Source organism: Carettochelys insculpta, chromosome 3, assembly GCF_033958435.1.
Source record: "Carettochelys insculpta isolate YL-2023 chromosome 3, ASM3395843v1, whole genome shotgun sequence".
Taxonomy (NCBI): domain Eukaryota; kingdom Metazoa; phylum Chordata; order Testudines; family Carettochelyidae; genus Carettochelys; species Carettochelys insculpta.
This window is the reverse complement of record NC_134139.1, coordinates 44,327,171-44,348,531: the sequence shown is the minus strand read 5'-3', so window position 1 is coordinate 44,348,531 and position 21,361 is coordinate 44,327,171. Positions and strand designations below refer to the sequence as shown.

At 45.2% G+C, this 21,361-nt stretch overlaps 1 protein-coding gene across 8 annotated transcripts in view; it reads right to left on the bottom strand.

The window, feature by feature from the left end:
* The window catches only part of TJAP1 (tight junction associated protein 1), a 53,730-nt gene extending 32,623 nt beyond the window's left edge, over positions 1-21,107 (bottom strand). For 3 of the 8 annotated variants that reach the window (XM_074989736.1, XM_074989735.1, XM_074989734.1), the window contains exon 1: positions 19,580-21,107. The gene's annotated coding sequence lies outside the window, so the exon portion shown is untranslated. The remainder of the gene's footprint in view (positions 1-19,579) is intronic. The other 5 variants (XM_074989729.1, XM_074989730.1, XM_074989733.1 and 2 more) reach the window with 5 other exon arrangements.
* Between the last annotated feature and the right edge of the window lie 254 nt (positions 21,108-21,361).

Here is a 21,361-nt window from a genome sequence, read left to right as displayed (position 1 = left end):
TCAAGATTCTAAGGAAGAGTGAGAGAAACAGAATAAGGACAATGGACTTCAAAAAAGTAGATGTTAACAAACTCTAAGAACTCGTAGGTAAACTCCCATGGGAAGAAAACCTAAGGCAAAAAGGAGGTCAGGAAAGCTGGCAGTTTCTCAAAGAGATAATATTAAAGGTATAACAGCAAACTGTAATGATATGAAGGAGCGATAAAAAGAATAGTCAGAAGCCAAAATGGTTACATCAGAAGCTCTTTAATGGTCTGAAAATCAACAAAGAGTTCTTCAAAAAGTGGAAGCACGGATGAATTGCTAAGCATGAGCACAAGTACACAGGGAAAAAATCAGAAAGGTTATGGCAGAAAATGAGTTAAACCTAACAAGGGACATAAAAAAGTCAGCAAAAAGAGGTTCTTTAAATACTGAAGGAGAGAGAGAAAGATGAAGGAAAATGTAAATAGACTACTGGGCAGGGCAAGAGAGATAATTAAACACATCAGATTTTTTGATGTTATCAACATCAGTTACCTTTCAGTCTTCACCAAAATGGTGAACTGTAACCATACACCTAAAACAATACTTATAACAAGGAGAAACTGTGAGCAAATATTTTTTCAAAACTAATGGAGCATGGGTGAAATTCTGGAGCACTGTAGTACGCTGCAAACAGTATACATAATTAAAACGGAGACTAAAGAGTAGCTGGGGAATTATAGACCAATCAGCTTAACTTCCATGGTTGAAAAGATACTGGGATACATTTTTAAACAATCAATTTATAATCATCTAGAGGATAACAGGATAATAAGTAATAGCCATCACAGATTTCTCAAGAACAAATTATACCATACCAACCTAATTTCCTTCTCTAACTGACATGGTGCAGGTGGGGAAGCTTTAGCTATATCTTCACTTTAGTAAGGCTTTTGACGCAGTCCCACATAATTTTCTTATATGCAAACTAGGGATATGTCACTGTCATGCCCGAAGGATCCATCTAACGGGGTCCACCAGGGACCTGTCCTTGGTCTGGTACTATTTTATATCTATATTAATGACTTGGATAATGGGAGGGAAAAACATGCTTATAAAAGATGGGGAAGACACCAAGATGAGAGGTGTCTGAAAGCACTTTGGAAGAAAATTAGAATTCAAAATTACATTGACAAATTGACTAGAAATTGGTTGAAAATCAACAAGTTGAAATTCAACCAAGACAAACAAAGTAGAACACCTAGGAAGAAGAAAAATCAAGTGCACAACTACAAAAAGGGAAATAACTGGCTATGCAGCAGCAGGGCTGAAAAGGATGTGGAGATTATAATGAATCACAACTTGTATATGAAACAATGTGACATAACTTCAAAAAAGGCAAATATTCTGGGATGTATTACTGGCAATGTAATACATAAAACCCAGGCAGTAATTATCCTGTTCCACTCACCACTGGAGAGGCCTCAGTTGCAATAATGTATCCACTTTAACAAAGGTGTGGCTAAATTGGAGCTAACCCAGAGTAGAGCTACAGAAATGATAGAATGTTCAGAAAACCTGACTTAGAAAAAGGTTAACAAAACATGCATGTTTAATCATAGGAAAAGATGACTGGGGCACCCCAGAGAAAAGTCTTCAAATACTGTAAACCCTCAAGTATCGGAGGGGTAGCCGTGTTAGTCTGGATCTGTAACAGCAACGAAGTGTCCTGTGGCACCTTATGTTAGTCTATAAGGTACCACAGGACCCTTCATTGCTGTAAACCCTCAAGATATGCGCAACCAAGTTGTGTGTGTCTGGGTTTAACACAGCCGCTGCCCGTGATGGGAAACCACTCTGATCAGGGGCGCAATCGACAGTCAGGCTGCGGCCTCTGGCAGGAGCAGCTTCCGGGTCCCCAGAGTGGTGGGGAGCTGGGAACCAGGCAGCAGCCAGGCTCCCTGCTCCCTTCCACTTGCAGAGCTGGGAAACTGAGCAGGGCAGCAGCCCTGGTTAGTTTCCTGGTCCCAAGGAGTGGAGGGGAGTGGGAAGCCAGACTGCTCCCGGTTCCAGCTCCCTTCCAGGGGCTGGAGCCAGGCAACCAACCAAGGCTGCTGCCCTGGTCAGTTTCCCCTCTCTGAAAGCTGAGGGGAGCTGGGCTTCCCCTTTGTTCCTGGCTCTCCAACACTCTGGGAGCTAGGAAACTGACCAGCCCTAGTGGTCTGGACAGTTCCTCTGCCCCTGCAAGCCCAAGGGAGCCAGGAACCAGGCGGTAGCTGGGTTCCTGTCTCCCCTCAACTTGCACAAAAATTCAAGTTATGGCAGGGGATGGGGGTTTTGCAGAAACACAACCCCCACATAACTCGAGAGCTTACTGTATGTTAAGACCTATTATGCCAATGTCTGGGCAGGGGAGGATTGTACATGACAAATCTACAGAAAACAAGCACCTTCTCCTCACACAATATTGAGCAGTGGGGCAAATTATTATATATCTGTGCCTTGCGTTCACAGGCATCACTCTAATTCCAACACTGGAGTTACTGTCAGTTAGAGGGGCTGGTCTCTCCAGATGTGCATGGAAGATAGTAGACCCTCGAGTTACGCAAGCATTCCATTCCATGTGCCCTCGCATAACCCGAATTTCGCATAAGCGGGGATCCAGCTTTTTCCCCCGTTAGAACACATGTTCTGAAGCCAGGGAAGCAGCAGAAAGGTAAGAGCTGGGGTGGGATGCGGGGGCAGGAGGGGAGGGTTAAGCCTGGCAGTGGGTTGGGGCCGTGGGAGGCAGGCGGGGAGGGCAGGAGTGGAGTTGAGCCAGAGCTGTGGGCGGGGGGGTGAGGCAGGCCACAGGGGGTGTTGAACCAGAGCTGGGGGGGGAGACTTGAAGCAGGGCCATGTGTGGGAGATGGTTTGAACTGGGGCTGCACGTGGGGGGTTTAAACTCGGGTGGGAGGATGGAACCAGGGCTGTGCGTGAGGGTTTGAACCAGGGTGGAGAGGGGCGTTGAACTGAAGCCACATGCAGAGGGGTGGGGGAGGGAGTGTTGAGCCAGAGCCGCACGTGAGGGGTGGTGAGCCGGAGCCATGTGCAGGTGGTGAACTGGCAGAGGGGGTGAACCAGGGCTGGGCAGGTTGAGTGGGAGTCGCGCCTGAGGGTGGGGTGAGCTAGAGCCAGGAGGCAGGGGTGGGAGGTGAGCAGGAGCTACGCATGGGTGGTGAGCGGAGCTGAGGTGGAGGGCACTGAGCCGGGGCCATGCGGAGCTGGAGGGGGTTGAGCCAGGGCTGGGGGAGGAAGAGAAACCGAGTTAAGCACAACTGGAAATTGCACATTTCCAGGGTTTACGGGAGGAATCGGGGTCAGCCATGTAAGAGTGGGGTCACGTACTCTGGGGGTCGCGTGCTCTGGGACCTGACTGTATAGCAGAAGCAGTTCAACCCAATGTTCATTTTAAATATTACACCGTGTGAAGACTGGATGTGCCTTTAATGGGACACTCACAGGAGCGGAAGAAAAATGCTAACATGATTCCACCGAGCACAGACACCAGAGCCTCTGTATCGCCATGTATGTCCCTTACACACCGACTGTACAGACTACAGCCTAATGGCACCAGCCACCCAAGCCATTAGGGAAGCAGCGTGCTGGCCACAGGGGAATGAGCCAACCTTAACTGTCTTATGGGTATAAGTTAAACCCCACCCCACAGACAATCCTTTGGAAGGATAAGGCATGAGTTATTTTGCGGCAGCTATTTAGGCGCTGCTGCTGCTAGGACATGCCCCTGGAGTGACTCCGTTCTGCTCTGCTCTCCCCCTGCATTCCTCAGGTTATTTAACATGGATTTGGCTCCTTGGTTTCCACAAGTAAGGAGAAGCCTGAACCCTGAATGCCATCTGCAAACACAGCCCAGGCTCCACCCCCAGGTGCCCGCAGGCCACCAGGTGTGGCCAGAAATGGCACAAGCTATACACTAAACACACCTTTGATGTGGGGCTGAAAGCATGTAGCCACAGGGCACAAACAGCACGCCGCCTGCTGCCATGCTGATTCACAGTGCAGGAATGCAGGCTGCAACCACAGGCCACGACAGACAAACACGGTGAATTCCACACCACACCAAAGGGGAAAGGAAAACAAGCAGCTGAGCCCACATGCCCTCTGCATGCCCACATGCCCTCCACACGCAGGCCAAGCCACCTCCAGAACCAACACTGTGGCCCCATCCCAAACCCAATCAACTATGAAGGGAGTAGTAGTCCTGTGCAGCTGCAAAGCAAGAGAAATAGCACAAGACAAAAGAGCTAATAGAGCAACCCACAGAGAAACGGGGAGAGAATCTGTCTGGGCTGGCAAGTGAATATCAGAGTTTGCAGAGTAGCAGGGAAAGGCATTTCCCTGTTTTTCCTTTTAATAAATCAATGCACAAACTGTAAGCAAGTATTATTAAAAGGAGCAGACAGAGCAGAACTCAAGCGGTGCAAAGCCTGAAGCTGAATTCAGGTATGAAACCAGTCAAAAGGGCTGGGCTTTTGGCCTCCCACAAGAGAGACCAATTTCCTTTTTCTAGGGTCCATTCTCAGATACACCATCAGATACACATCCTTCCCTGGAGACACAAAACAACTCTCACTCACTCTTACATACACACATCCTTTCATACATGCTGCTGGCAGAAACTGATTTGATCTCAGTTCTATGCAACTCCTCCATTTCTAGGTACGTGCACTTGCACTTTAGTGAGGAGGAGAACTCAGTCCATACACACAAAGATCTCAGATTCCTGGAGCAGTAACCTCTGCCTAAGGTAATTCCTTAAGGTGATCTCAAAGAACTCCAGGACAGAGCTACAAACAAAGCCCTGGCTCTCTAGTCAGTGAGCTGCTGATCTTGCCCCTCAACTGAAGCCACTGCTCACATGTTTGGCAGCCATTCGAAAAGGGAAAGTGATGAAAATGATCACCACAAGGACCCAAGTGGCCAGCATCCCCAAGCAGCTCAGACTATGTATGGGTCACCTACTGCAGTGTTTCTCAACCAGGGGTACAAGTGCCCTTGGGGGTACACCGAGGTTTTCCAGGGGGTACATCAACTCATCTAGAGACTTGCCCAGTTTTAAAAAAGATTACATAAAAACACTAGTAAAGTCAGTACAATCTAAAAGTTCGTTCAGACAATGACTTGTTTCTACTCCTTCACGTGCATTACACTGAAATGTAAGTGCAATATTTCTATTCATTTATTTGACAGTGAGATCACAGGAAGTCAGCAAGTTTTCAGTAGTAGTCTTCTGTGATATTTTTGCAAGTAGCTTGTAACTTGGTGGTATACAAAACAAATCTGACTCCTGAAAAGGGTACAATAATCTGCAAAGGTTGAATGGCACTTGCTTCAAGACCTCAGGTTATTTTAGGACCAAGTTTCCCAACCAGTGGTCCGCGTGCCCTTAGCAGTACATGAGAGAAGTCTGGGGGTATATTTTTTAAGGGGTACATTTTTAAAACAGATTGAGAAACACTGACCTACTGCATCTCACATATTCTGCCTTTGCTTCTTTTCTCTAAACTTAAAAAGAAGAACCACAAGCTCATTTTTTCTATTAAAGTCCAGCACTGTGGGCAGCTACGGAGTTTAGTGGTCAGTGCTCTCACTGCCAGACTGATGATCCGAGTTGGCATCTCACACCAAGGGCTGGCCAGGACAGGACTTAGCATTTAACAGAGACAGGAAACAGACCCTTCAGTGCCAGTGTTCTGGTGACTGTATACTTTGACACTCATCAGCAACACGCAACCATGGACTCCAAATGGAACTTAGCCAATGGTCATTAGCTTGTAGACTAGCGGCAGCAGCAATGCAAAGGGATTTTAGGAACGGCTGGGATTTGAAAACATTCATAGGGCAAAACCATAAAAATTAGACCACACAGGGACATTGCAGAAGAGATGTTCTCTTCTGCTCTCAAAGAGCCTGATGAAGGGGAGCTGAGACAAGCAGCACCACTTCCCAGATGAAACTGAGAGGGGACAACTTTGCAGCAAGAATACTGTAGCCTGGCATTGGGTAGAGCAGTGTTCCTCCCTGGGTCCAGAGACTTCACAGAAGACCAATAGGGATGACTATGTGGCTGAAGAGCTGTGCTCACAAGGGGACATAGCTGTAGAGTTAAAGAAGGGGAGAGAGAGCTTAGGATTGCTACCTACAAGCAGTGGAAGGGTAGAAAAAAGTTTAGTGTGCCACCAGGGTTTAGCCAGGAGAAACAAATTCTAGGGAACTGAGAATGTCCATCCGTCTGTGAAACTAAGATTTCAAGGCCCTGGGGTAAGTATTCCCTAAACTTAACACCCCTCCCCACCTCCCACCACCACCACCACCACAGGGGCACAAAGGACTGGATTTTCAAAAGGTATTTAGGCACCGATGTGCAGATAGGCAACTCATGGAATTTACAGAAGTACCTAACTAGGTCAGACACTTAACTCCCAGGCAGTTTGCCAGGGTAGGCACTTTTGTAAATCTGGCCCGGAGAAGGCACAGGGAACAGAAGAAAGTGTTTCCCCGATTCCAATCACCTGTGCCACACACACTTAGCTCAGGCTCAACAGAGAGGAAGGAAGCCCCTTTCTACCCAGACAATTTGCCAAGGACCATCTCTACACAACCCACCCCCATATGCCTCCAAATCTAAGCAGCACAGTCTGCAATGACTGCAGCTCTCCCAGAATTCAGATCTTCCTGCTTCCAGGAATAGGTGGTGTTTCTGCAACTTCCCCTCTTCCTCTCCCAGCCCATACATACACTTTGCATGTTTAAGGCTGTCTGCTGCAACAGCCCTCATCCTGTCACTGGTAGGGGGAGAGTGGGGGAAAGGGGCCCTTTATAATTGTAGTGTTGCAATCTGCCAGCTTGGCCAGGCAGCCTGTTCCCGCCTGCACCGTATTAAATACCTTATAACTGATTACACTCCCATGGGGCATGATTAGCAGTCTCCAGAGAACAAAGTCTACTTTCAGGAGAATAAGAACAGACACGTACTGTTAACTTACTACACAGCTGGGCAGGGGAGCAAACAGTGGGAGCTTAACTCCACTCATTCCCCTATTACTCCTCTACCTCCCTCCACTCTCCACACACAAAGCTACAAACACTAACCCCGTGGGGGTTTTTGCCACACTGGGTTTTTCTCTTCAGAGTTAAACTGGAAGATTCGGGAGATACAGCCCCACAAGAGCAAACTGCTGACGGTGGAACAGATTCCTATCCCTAGAGACAAATACCCTCCAGGCAAGATTTTTTGGGTATGCTAAGGTTAAAGTTGTAGCTCTACGCTGGGTGAGAGAGAAGGTAAATCCTTGGCACCGATTTCCAGGGTGAGGGGGGAGTTGATTCCACAGGCATACCAAGAGAGCTAGAAATATGATCATACTCCTACGCCCCTCTCTAGTCATGCTATGTACCTGCAGGGTTCTGTATTAAGAAGAGTAAAGACTATGACTTCATCATTTGTGTTAACAGCTGTCCATACCTACACTTTAAGATTCTGTGGTTTAAGACCACTCTCCCCTAGAGATGGATTTTAGGGATCCTGAAAGCTAGTAACACCTACCTATCTCTTAGATAGCACTTTTCATCTATAGAGCTCCACGTGCTTTACACAGAAGATCAGTATCAATACCCTTAATTTCACAGTTGGAGAAACCACGCTGCAAGAAGGTAAAATGACTTTTCCATAGTCAGCAGTAGGGCCAGGAATAGAACCCGGGCCCCAGTTCAGTGCCCTACCCACTAGATAACACTGCTCCCCTGGCTCTTAGGTGGCCACAACATAAGTGACCCAAATATGTTTGGCATTAGTTGACCTCACTCTCAGCAGGTATGCTAAGGGTCAAGTCAATGCTGGAGACCAAGCAACACCTTCACCCAAAGAAGCCTAGGAATTGGAGGGGAACTCTCAGTACTCTCACAAGGACATGAAGAACCTCCCCTCTGCCCACCACCCCTGGATGTATCAGGGCAAACCTAAGGAAGCAAAGGTAATGAGACACGTTCCGCCCTTTTACTAGACCCTCCCTAAAGCAGTGGAGTCCAATAATAATTCACGGATCGCCACACTTGTGGTTATGCTCCTTGCATATTCACCACAGCCCCTCCCCCCAAATGGATGCCATCCCACAGAGACAGGCAACCCCAGCACCCCCTGCTCTAACTGTATAGTCCAGCGACACACTGGAGCCAGGGCTGAAGGAGTCACATGGCTCTGGGCAGGAGCCCCAGGAGTGGAGCTGCTGTGCCGGGGTTGAAGGAGCCATGCGGTTTCTGCGCGGAGCCGCAGGAGCTGTGCCAGGGAAACTGCTCCAGGGGCCGCCTCCACTGCTGCCACCGTGCACACATCCCACCAAGTGGTGATGCGTGTGCATGGAGCAGGCAGAGAGGCGCTCCATGTGTGTGGCTCTGCTGAGCTGCATTTTGCCCCACCCCAGTGCACCATTCGCCACATGTGGCAAACGGGGTCCGTATTGCACACTGCGGGCCAAGTGTACAGGTGTTGCAGTACCTCACGCTGCTCATCTGCAGGCACACAGCATGGCCAGGCCAATGAGATAATGTCAATGAATGACAGCTGAATTTAAAAACAACCACCACAGCAACTAATTGAAGAGGAAAACATACCTACCCAAAAGTGTGGTATCTGTAAAGTGGCTCGATGGACAGACAGAGGCTGTCTGCAAAGCAATGGAATTAGAAAAACTATTCGCTTAGCAGCTTCCAGAACCCATCTGTCTTGCCCTTGTCCATGACCCCTGCTTTATTTGACATGTGCAATGACAAAGGGTGGTGTAGTCTGGAGGTACTAACAACACATGGTCGTTATGTTTGAAGGATGCAAGACCTCTGCTGAAAAACATTCCACATAGATTCTCAAGCTCTGGAAGGATTTGCTGAAGGAGATACTAACGCAGCTATAACTAGCATAGTAATAGCTGTCCCACATATGCAAAGTATGTCTGAACATGGTTTCATTTATACCATAAGGTCTGACTATTCTATGTATTATGACTTATAACACAGAAGCACTAACACCAGTGCTTTGCTGTGCTACACGCTGTACAAAGAACATGCAAATATAGTCACAGTTATGAAACCTCTCACTCAGAGTCTGAAGGGGGTATTCATGTTAACTAGTCTCCTTTCCCACGTGTTAGTCACTAGAGACATACTGAGGTGATTCAGTACAACTCTTTTAATATACAAGACAGCATGAATAGACCCCAATTCTATTTATCAATCACTGGGGTATTGTTAGCACTACAATATAACTATTTCGGAAAGCTGCAAGACAGTTGTCAAGCCCCAGGGGGCATCACACATCATCCAATTCTGCAGACACTCAGGAATCCCAGAGGAATTGTACTGCAGCCAGAGACTGCACAACAACGCTCCTGAGAGTGGCCTTTATATTCCCTCAGCTTTGCTGTGACAGATCTGCACTCTGTTCATAACACTACTGATTAGTTGCTAAATTCAGCTAATCTCCCCACTAAGCAGGCACCATAGATCAGGTATTCTACCTTAGCTGGTAAGTAACTACCATGCCATCTGAAACACCACCTCTTCTCTTTCCCTGCCACTCTGCCTACCTGGCCTGAGCCAATAGCTTGGTGGATTTATTAAAATCTATTTTAACCAACTTTTCCACTTGTACTTCCATTACTTTCCAAAGAAAAGTGCATTCTGTTGACTGACATAACTTAAAACACACTGATTTACATGTAAATAGAGCCTTCACACAAGATTTGATAGCATTTTTTGCTATCTTGGAGGATACACTAACTATATACATATATCTAAAAAGTTATATAGCTTCACGTTTTCAGATTCTTACTTATTTTTAGTACAGTAGAAAATGTTGAATATGTTTATTTACCAAATAATTAACTTTTTGCTTATGATGAGTATCAAGCTGCATTAGGATGGTAACTGAAATTTAATTAATCACACAAAAACAGCATATAAAATTATTTTTATTAAGCAAAACGACCTTAAAATTTTGGATACATAAACGTCAGATTAAAACATATTTCACATTTATAACTAATGATTTATTAAAGAGAGATTAACTGTAGTTACTGAATTAAATTACTTATTTCAGTTCATTTTAGGAAAATTTTCCAAGATGCCCAAGTGAACATGACTGGTCCTTACTTTTCTAAGTCTCTTAAAAATCAAAGGCTTCAAAATTATTTAGATTGTCCTTAATCTTTTAAAACTTGCATGTCTCCTCTCCTCCCTCCTCCTTTCTATTCATAGATTGGACGAGAGACAAATTTTATTGCTTTTACTACTCACAGTTGATTTCTCAACTCTGAATGACCTAGTGTAAGTGAAAAAAATATATACACACTCTTTCTAGGCCTGCTGGTTTAGCACAACAACAAACTCTGATTGGTTGGTTTCAGGTGCTTAGTTCGTGACTTCCACCAGTTCTTTTAACTTTTTTAAATAGGAAATTGAGCCAGTCAGAGCTCAGGTAGGGAACAGCTGTAAAGCAGGATCAGAAGACCACTCAGCTGGGCTCCGTGGATGATCCTGATGAAATATACGATGGCATCTCCAGAAGTCAGAGGTGAGACTCCAATGCTAGTCTCTTGAACCCAGCAGCACAACTTCTGGACACACAGAATCAAGTTCTGCATACAATAAGTGACCTATTGTACTACATTTATAAAATTCTACCTCAAAAGTTACACGCACCCCCCCATTGTCTTTATATAAACAAAAGCTTTTATCACAAAGTTTTTGATAGAGAATCACAGATTCAGCTTTTTTATTTAAATGTTTTTAGAGATTATAAGTAGTTTAGGCCTTAACATATTTTGTATTAAATTCAAATTTCATTTTAAACTCATTTATTTTTAAAAAGAAAACAATGTAATAAAATTAAAAACATTAAATCAGATGTTTTATTTAAATTAGATTGTTATCCATCGTGGCTTCCAGCTGAAGAGAAGCACCCCTGCACTCCATTCTCTCCACTACCAGCATTCAGGACTAGGGCATCAGACCCTAATTTAGCCCAGCATGGGCCTTCTGCAAACTGCTAATCCCAGTGCACAGCTGTTTCGCAAATGCACAGGCACGAGCAAACCATAAATGATTTATGGCACGTGGCAGGAAGATTTCTAGCTCCTGCGTGGGCGGGATTTGAGTACAAGATCATGCTTGGGCTAATGTTTATATTGCAAGTTGTCAGTCTAGCAATAAATCATCTTCTGTACTACATGGCAATAGATCTTCCCCCGCCCAGCTGGCACCCTGACTAGTGAATCCAATTAGATCCATTTCAGACACACCTGGGAGGCCTGCCCTTTTTTTTTAATATATAAAAACAAAAGCATCAACAAGTCAGGGAAAAACTGATACATTTACAAACAATCTATAAGCATCCTATAGTCCTGCAGGCTGGGTTTATTTTCAGAAATCAGCCCTGCCTGGTGCAAAAGGCTTCCTCAAATTACATTTCCAACCTGCTCCAAGTGATCAGATCTTGCACATATACAAGCATCTGCTAGTACAGTGCTTTAGTAGTAATGAAGTCAAGCAAACTCTTCTGATCAAAGCTAGTTTTCCAGAACTTACACAGCTAATAAGAGGACCCATGGAAAGTTGAGTTATGAGTATGGGGGAACAAAATGTATTTTTCTTACCTTAACAGATGGTATCTCCCCAGAAAGCACAAACATCTTAAAGGGACACTGCTAGTTTGAAAAAATCACACTTATCTAATATTGTTGCTCAAAACAGCTCAGATTAAAAATATTTTTAAAAAATAGGACAATGAGATTTAAAACCACAAACCAGAAAGCAGAATCTGGGGCAGCTGAAGCAACTGCAACTACTTTTAGCCCGTTTCATATGAACTGATTTCAAGCTGACAGCTTCCCTTTTATTTTTTAAGTTTCCCTCTTTGCAGGGACACGGTCCTTGGTAAAGTTCAGCAAGGGTGCTTCTAATACTCCTGTTTTAGGAGTATTTTAAACTTTACTGAGCATGTTCAGCATCATATGCCAAAGCTGCAGTATGACCAGGAACCAGGGGGCACATACAAAGAGATGCAACACTAAAAACAACAGTAAATATTTTGTTCTCTTGATTATTGGCCTCATGGATGGGGTGAGGGGTGAAGCAACAGACATGATATATCTTGCTTTTAGTAAGGTTTTTGACACAGTCCCAACATGACATTCTCACAAGCAAACAAGGAAAATGTGGTCCAAATGAAATTATTATAAGGTGGTACATAACTGAAAGATCATACACACAGTAATTTTCAAAGGTTCATTGGCAAACAGCGGGGAAATATATCAAATGAGGTCCTACAAGGTTTGTCCTGGATCTGGTAGAATTTAATATTTTCATTAATAACCTGGATATTGCAATATAGAATGTGCTTTTAAAAATATGTAAATGACACCAAGCCAACAGGGCAGTGAATTCTTGGAAAGACAAGATTAGAATTCATGTGATATTGACAAATTGGAGAATTACTATGAAATCAACAAGATTAAATTCAATAAAGGTAAGTAAAAAGAACCACACAAAAAAGAAAAAAACTGTAATGCCCAAATATAAAATTGAGAATAACTGGCTAGGCAGTAGGAGTGCTGAATTATAGTGAATCACAACTTACATAAGAGCCAACAATTTGGTGCAACTGCAAAAAAGGCTAATATTCTGGGCTTAGTTAATAGGAGTGTTGTACATAAGACACGGGAGGTAACTGTCCTACTCTGCTTGGCAGTAGTAAAGACCCAGCCTGAATACGGCCCTGTTCCAGGTATGTCACTTTCAGATGTGGACAAAATGGAAGAAGTCCACCAGAGGAGGGCTACAGAAACAGTAAAAGGTTTAGAAAACCTGACGTATAAGGAAAGATTAACAAAACCAGGCATATTTAGTTCTCAGGAAAGACTGGTGGGATGGGAAAGGCAGGGGAACTTGAAAACAGTCTTCACGTTGGTTAAGGAGGTCTTATAAAGAGGACAGCAATCAACTGTTCTTCATGTCCACTGAAGAGGGGACAAAAGGTAGCGAGCTTACTCTGAAGCAAGGGAGATTTGGGATAGATACTAGGAAATACTTTCTGACTACAAAAGTACAGGAATTAGGCTTCCAAGTGAAGTTGTACAATCTCCATCATAGTCTAACTTGCCCTAAAAATCTTCTGTACACCTCTCAGGAATGGTGTAAGTATACTTTGTCCTGCTGTTGCACAGGGGACTGGAGCTGATGACCTCTCAAGGTCCTTTTGAGCCCTACATTTCTATGATTCTAGTCTAATTAACCTGGGAAAACATTTGATCTTCACTAGAAACAATCAAGATTGCCTAAGGTTTTGTACAAGTCCAGGTACAATGCCCCAACAGATAAGCACTTCCCCTTCTGCCTTTAAAGAAAATCCAATAAATTACACTAATGCCACATTAGGGTTGAGATTTTACATGTAAAACAAACAGTTGGAAATGTCAAAACAAAAAGCAGTCAAGTAGCACTTGAAAGACTAGCAAAATGGTTTATTAGGTGAGCTTTCATGGGACAGACCCACTTCTTCAGACCATAGCCATACCAGAACAGACTCAATATTTAAGGCACAGAGAACCAAAAACCGTAAGCAAGGAGGACAAATCAGAAAAAGATAATCAAGATGAGCAAATCAGAGAGTGGAGGGGTGGCGGGGAAGGTCAAGTTGGAAATGTCTAAATTATGGTTTCTGCAGCACTTTCTTTTAACTTCACAGATAAGTTATAACAAAATAGAACCTTGCCCAAAACACTGCTACTGAGAGAACCACAGCTCTAACTATAAGCATAGTTAAACGCTAGAATGCTGACCTTTGGGCATTTGAAATTGTTTTGCCAAGGCATAGCAGAGAGCTGCCTCCTCCAGCAGCGCAAAGTTCCACACTGTCAGTGAAGTGAAGTGGCTACCCATCAGATCCCAGTGCAGCAGTCCATGGCAGCCTGTCTGAGCCCTGCATGAAGTCCTGTCACCTGACTGCATCATTTAATTTCTCAACATTATTCCCTTATCACACAGACAATTGCTCAGAACTAACTGTGGAATCGTTGCTTGCTCACTAACATGGTTACACACAAATGGCTAAATTCTGCCCTAGTATACACACATAATACAGTGAAATTCACAGTGGTTGTGTGCACAGATCTCAGGTCTAGAATCTATCTCCAGCTCTGAACCGCCCCCCCCCCAATTTTGCCAGGACATTTATAATTGTTCCTGTCACACTCAGATAAGCACTGCTACCAAATGCTCCCTTACACACACTTTCCCACCTCAGCCATTTACCAGGACATCTCACCTTATCAGTACATCCCTCCTGCTCAATTCATTCTGCCTGACCACAACAGCAAGCAGCACCCACTACTCCTCAGCAAAGATGGAAGTGGATAATGAGAGTGGAAGAGCCTTGCAGAGCAAGGATTTTGTCACTACAAAAGCATATCAGATTTTACTAGAATGTCCTTTAGAAGAATTCCATCCCCCAGCCACCAAGGCTTCCAGCACCTCTCAGGCTAAAGTCCACTGTAAGCTAGCAACGTGGAGAGGCCAAACTCCACACATTCCTTTTCTTTCTAGCAGCAGCTGGAAGAAACAGAGTGATGGCTTCCCCTAACCACCAGGAGTAAGGAGGCCATCTCCACAGTGCGAGCGAGGGCCCATTCACAGATAAGAGAAAATTAGCAGCTACACACTGCACTAATCTCCAAGGTTTCCCCCCCACGACCTTCTAAAACCCTCAAATGTTAGGACCACTAGGAGCGAACTTTAAGAGTGATGAGCATAAAGAGGAACACTTAACAGGCAATATGAAAACATAGGATCAAACACAGAGTCTATTTGGTTCAGGACACTGCCTCTGACATTGCCCGGTACCAGATGCTTCAGAAGGTGCAAGAAAATCCTAATGGACAGTTAGGGAATAACCTTTTTCTTCCTAATTCTCAGCAGTCAAGAGTTGGCTGAAGCACAAGAATAATAAAATCCATCTGGTTATTTTATTATAACAAAAGTAAATCTCTGTATCCTCTCATTCATTTAAATGTCAGACTCATTCTGAATCCCAGTTAACTCTTTGCCTCAATGCAATTATTCAGTAGCGAATTCCACAAATTAATTATGCATCATGTGAAGTATTTTTAAACCAGTATTAAATTTGTTGCCTGTCAGCATCACTGAATTTCATTTAACTAACAAATACGGTCAGACACTAACTTCTCATACAAAGTCCTTCTAGGAGTCAACACCTTGCAGTGTGCCAGGCCACGAACAGAGAGCTGATGCAAGCCATGTCAATAAAGTATTCCAAGGAAGTCTTCATTCCGATTCTGGAATTAGGAGACTCAGACCCCTCTGAAGTTATGTCTTCACAGCCTTTTGGTAATTCTGAGTGATCCAGTAAGCACAACTTCCAGCAGGACATTCCAGAATGTATCATGTCATTCCAGACACCAGACCAACTGAGGGCTGCTGCTTCTGGGGCATCCCTGTCTGAGCACATTAGCAATTAAGATGGTACATTGACATGCTGGCAAACAAGAGAATAGCTTCCAGGTCTGAAAGGGAGGAGATAGAAAGGAAAAGAGGGAAATCTGAGTCATGTGTAAAGCTACAGCCATAAAAGAGAGCATGTAAATAGTGGAAACAAAAGGATATCCAGAGAGGCTGGGGGCCTTCTTAGAATGCCATCCTCCTTTAAACAGACCGACGTAACTTTGTCCTGTTCTACAGAATTTGCATCACTCCACAGAGTTCCTCCTTCATTCCGAGCATCAAGCAAGTCACACTTTGGTGTATTTATGTCATTCATCTCCAAAGTACCTGAGCACCTCAGAGGCACTAAAGATGATCTTCTCAACTCCCCGGTGAGTTATCATTAGCCAGCTATGTAAGCAAGGAAGGGAAGCAAATGGGGACAGTGATTCACACAAGTTGACACTAGATCTATGCAGAGCCAAAAACAGTGCAATTTCCCTGTGTCCTGGGCCAGTGTCCGGACAAGACCAACCTTCCTCTCAAATTAAGCTGTAAAGACACTTCACCTAAGAAAAGTAACAATTGTTCTATTCAGTTAGATATCTATATTGGTTAAAACAGCAGACTTCATGCTGGGGGACTGGCTTGGGGAAAGAGAACAGGTGATTTCACCTCCAGGGCATTGGCCAAGTTGGCAGAAATCTACTTTCACAACTCTTTGTTGGTCCCTGAACAATATCAGTTCAGTTTACACTCATTCTTAATGAACAGGTATCCACACTATATTTGGTACTAACTGCACCCTGGCTAATGGAATGACTAGAGGCCAAGAACCATAAGAGTGACAGACTGTTCAGGAATTTTATCTGTAGGGGAGAATTCACAAAACACTTTGTAGTGTAGAGATGGGGGCTAGAAGTTATAAGCATTAAGGAAGTCATTTTTTCTTTGATTACTAATTAGTAGAAAAAAGAAACCTTACCTGTCCCCTCATGGCAATTCCAGCCCCTGCCAGCCTCAGTCTGGCCAAGAAGACCTCAGATTAATTCCTGCTCGTTGTGGTGGGCATATTCCCTTTCCTTCACCTCCCAACCTCACCTAAGAATGGATTGTGCCTGTGGATCTCCTGAACACAGCATATCAGAAGCAACAATGGCAGATGGGACTGGAGCAGTACTAGACAATTCCTGTCATGCACTCAGAGCACCAGACCTGTGCTGCTGTGGAAGCAATGTGTGGACTGGCTGTGACCCTGCACTACAGAATTGTCCCTTGCAGCAATGTCTGAAGTGTGGCAACAAATGGAGCCCCCCACAACAATTTAAAAAATCCTCTCCCTAAAAATGAGTAAGGTATATTAGCAAGATGGGGAGCCCATCTGCTGTTACCCAGGCTATACCTTCCTGATGCATGATAATCAGTCTCCAAGGCTCTCAAGCACCAAACTTATTTTGAATGGAGGCATATTTGCCCTAGCTTGTGAAGGCCCTAAATTTAATAACATTTCTGTCAATTTGTAATGTAATAATGTTTGAATGTTGCATCAGAAAACCAAAGGGGGGACAAGGGGAGACACATGAAGCCACAGGCATCTGACTAGCACAGCCACACCTTCAACCACCTCTGCAACTGTCTACAAATCAAACTAGTGGTTGATGGCATGCACTGTTACATACTAACAATACCCTATTTTATGCCTGTTTATCCTCAAATAGAGTTTAACTTGTTAACACTATCAATGACATCTCATAGACAGAAAGCAGAACAGGATAGGGGAAGTGAGAAATGTCCACAGAGCCCCTGGTTTTGGGAGAAAACTCGATTCCCTGATAAGATGGAGAGAGGAGTGGAGCACACAGGTCACAAAACCCCTTCTGTAGGGGTAAGGGGAAGATGTGAGTCTCTAACAGCCCTAAAAATAAAGAAATGGCTGAGAGTGTTGCAGGGAGTCCCCAAAATAGAGGGACAAGAACTTGGCATACATGGAGCTTGTGGGTTGAAAGGAATGATGCAAATAGCCCCATACTGTGTAATAAGTTCAACCCGCACAAATTATGAAGCCTGTAACCCGTTAGTTACTGAGTAAAGCACAATCATGATTTTAGTTTAGCCCATCTATTCAGCCATTATCGAATGGAGTGTCTTCACTTTGCCCTTAAAAACCTCATAAGGTACAGCCAACTACCACAATCCTATATTATGTGCAATCCCTGATACCAGGCACTCTCCAGAGGATACCCACCACCATGCCAGAGTGTGGCATACCAGTTACCCACCCTGAACACAAGGGGCAGATCCCCAATAGGGAGCACATCCTTCCCAAATTCTTTGACCCTTTTACACTCTGAGCTACCGAGGTGCTATTTAGTGAGAGAGGGAAAAGGTAAGAATTCAGGGTATGAAATCTAAAAAACAAGAAACTCACAGAGCACCACAACTACTCAGCAAAGTCAGTAGAAAACTGTAAAGCCATCTTTAAGGCAACCGATTCCAGTCACAACATCCACTCTTGATTGCCAAGTGGCCTCCTGATATTAAAGATAGCCTCAGGCCACACTGTGGACTTATACAGGACAAATTTGGCAACCCTGATGTGCATTCTCAGTATATTACATGACCTACATGGATGCTTGCAAAGAGCACTAAAAGCAGATAAGGGACTCCTGCTGCCCCAAGTTACACTTGTGATGTTAAATGCTGGCCTTACAGAACACAGTTTAAGTGCACATACCAAATACTTTCTGCACAGATTCAGTGACTGGAAGAAGTAGAAATTATGGGCTTGTCTATACTATGCAGAAGATCGACCCACTCAGAGTCCATCTTCCAGAGTTTGACTTCTTGTGTCTGATAGAGTTGCGTGAAGTCAATCTGTCTGGGGTCGGCAGTCAACCGCTCTAGGCCTCGCTATTGTGAGGAATGAGGGAGGTTGAAAGGAGAAACGCTGCCATCGACTTTCCTTTAATGAAGGCAGTCAGGTAAACTGATTTCAGACATATCGGTTCGAGCTATGCCACTGCCGTAGCTAGAAATTCATATCTAAAATCGACTTATTCCCCTAATGCAGACCTGGTCTAAGTGTTATACTGACAGTGACTCAAAGGGAACAGGAGTAAGGAAGGACAGCACAAGTCAAAAACTAAATAAGTACTGAATGGCCTGTCCTTTCAACTTGGTCTCCACAAATTCCTTGCCCTGCTGCAGGCAGGCCCAGAAGTGCATTTGCCTTGGCATCAGAGCATCACCTAAAGCACAGATTAAACAAATGATTTACTAGAAGGAATTACATAATGGATTAGGGATTTAATAAAACTACCTAATTTGAAACATGACAGTTCTCAGAAGAAGCCACATCTGCACTATGGGTGCTACAATAGCATAGCTGTAACAAAGCCATTGCAGCATGTTAGCATAGACATTTCCTGCACTGACGGAAGGCATTCTTCCATTGACACAGCTGCATCTACAAGAGGTAGCTCAACTATGACACTCATGGGTGTGAATTTTTCAGACTCCTTAGTGACACTGCTAGGTTGCTTGATATTTAAGCACACACCCAACATCAGAATGGTCCTAAGGAATGGTGCTATGCATCCTCAGTTGTGCAGAATTTTTTTTAATTTGGCAGGGTAGCTCCAGCACACCCTGGATATGTCTGTATACAGTCCATACCAACTCATTTCAGGACCTATAATCACAGCTACTTCAGCACTGAAAGGGGGCTTTAAAGTTCTTCTTTCATGAGGCACAAAGAGTACTGGCACTGTCCTGGCTCAAGATAAGGTCGTCTATCTAGTATTAAACTTGAATTCTACCTAGAAAAGCTCCCTTTCTCACACTGGCACTCTGCATTTACCATCCCTCAGGTCTGCTTTCCCACATTAGGCCTCATGTATATAACAATGATCTAACATAACAAGGAGGATACCCCAAAATGCAGGACCTACAGATGGTCCATTTCCTATGTATGTGCCTCACACATTTGCACTATGGGATGTTAGGAATTCAAATACTGAAACACAGAGTGTGGTCCGATGCAGCATCATCTCATTGCTGGCTTCCTTACCTGCTCTCTGGTGTTGGTATCCAATGGATTGACTTTCTTCTCCTGTGTGATCCCTTTACATCAGCTGTCTTTGGAGTGATTCTGATTCTGCAAAATACACATCTGCAGCTTTCATTGAGAAGCCCTATGAGGCAAGTAGAAGACTCATTCTGCTGGAGAGTGTTTTCAGTATATTCACTCCAGCTGGCCTCTCTCAGACCTGATCCATTCCAAGCTCAGAGAAATTCACATTTGACTCATTCACCCTTTTGCCTGTAAATACACCTTCAGTGGGGAAGAAAACTGTGTTTACAAATCCAAGTGCCAGAACTCAAACTTCATTCTTTTCACGCTCAACTGTCTACTACTCATCTTCACCTGGTTAAACTCTAGCCCAGATCCAGATGTGGCTCTGCAAAATTTGTTCAGCTCTGCCGTTCTCTAAACCTTCCTTGTTCTTGGGATATATTCAGATTCACCAACTCCGTTGCAGAAGGTCTCTGGGATGCTGCCAGATACCAGCGAGGGTTTCTAGTTTGGTAAAGGATCCTCTCTGCTCTGCAGCAGAGAAGGTGTTTGTTCCCCTTCCCTTACTCTGACTTCAGTGCAGTTTGGATCTTGATCACACAAATTGTCTCAGATTTGCTTCACTTCATTTCCAAATCAAAAATTATTGATATTACTGCCTCACCTCTAAATACATGTAGTTTATCTTTCGCTCAGTAAGAATTTGGCTCCGTTCAAATTTAGTTTAGATCTCTTTGACCCAAGAACAAACCCAGGTCAGTTGTGGGATCAGTTCTTATGAACGCAAGTGGGTTTAAATTGGTTCAGTTCCAAACCCATACAATCATGCACCTGTTCTGCTCCCAAATCAGTTCTGGCCTGTCCCCAACCCCGAAGCTCAGGGGTGACTGGTTTTGAGTTTCCCAGTTCTGTCCAGCCCAGCTCCACCCAACACCAACGTGCCTTTACAGCTCGTTCTGCCCGTTTCCCTCCCTTTAACACCAGGGCGACAAGCTGGGGCACAGCCGAACTCCCTGCCTTTCTCATGGGTACCGGTGCCGTTCTGACCCGGACGGGGCACTCACTCTGCGCGCGGGCGGAACTCGGACCTGGCCAGGCTGGGCCCTCTCCCCACAGCGCTGATACAGCCGGGACCTGAGCACTCGGGCCCTCTTTCGGCCCCGTGCTCGGTTCTGACCTGGCTAGGCTCCCTCACCCCCCGGGGTCCCGGTCCGGTTCGGAACCAGTCGGGCTCCGCTGCCCCCGCACTCCCGGGGACTTTGCAGCCGGTTCCAACCCGGTTCGCTTCTGTGTCGGGCCCGCCCCAAACTTTGCCCCCTCTCGGCCCGGCCCCGTGCGCTCGCCTCAAGCCACCATTTTGCCGCGGGGCACGCTGGGTAATCCGGCGGAATCCCCACGCAGCAGCGTAGGTGCGTCATGGAAGGGAGGGGAGAAGGGCCACGCACGGCGTTGGAGAAGCGCCTGGTAGATCGCCATGGCAACGAGGGGAGGCAGAGTGTCTGCGGGAGGGGGCCGAGCGGAGGAGGCGGCGCGGTTCCTAGGAGCTCCGGAGCGCGCGCTGGGTAGGTGCCTCTGGGAGCGCCGCTCTGCGCAGGAACACAAGTCTGCGCCCGGGAGGGAGCGCAGAGCTGCCGTATCCGCCGCCTGCACGCAGGAGGCAGCTCCCTGCAGAGCTGGGCTGTCCCACGTGCCAGGGCTGAGGTGCTCCTCGTGGTCGCGCATACTTCAGGGACCCGCCCCGGGGGGGGGCGGGGTTGAGGGGGGGGGACAGCTTGT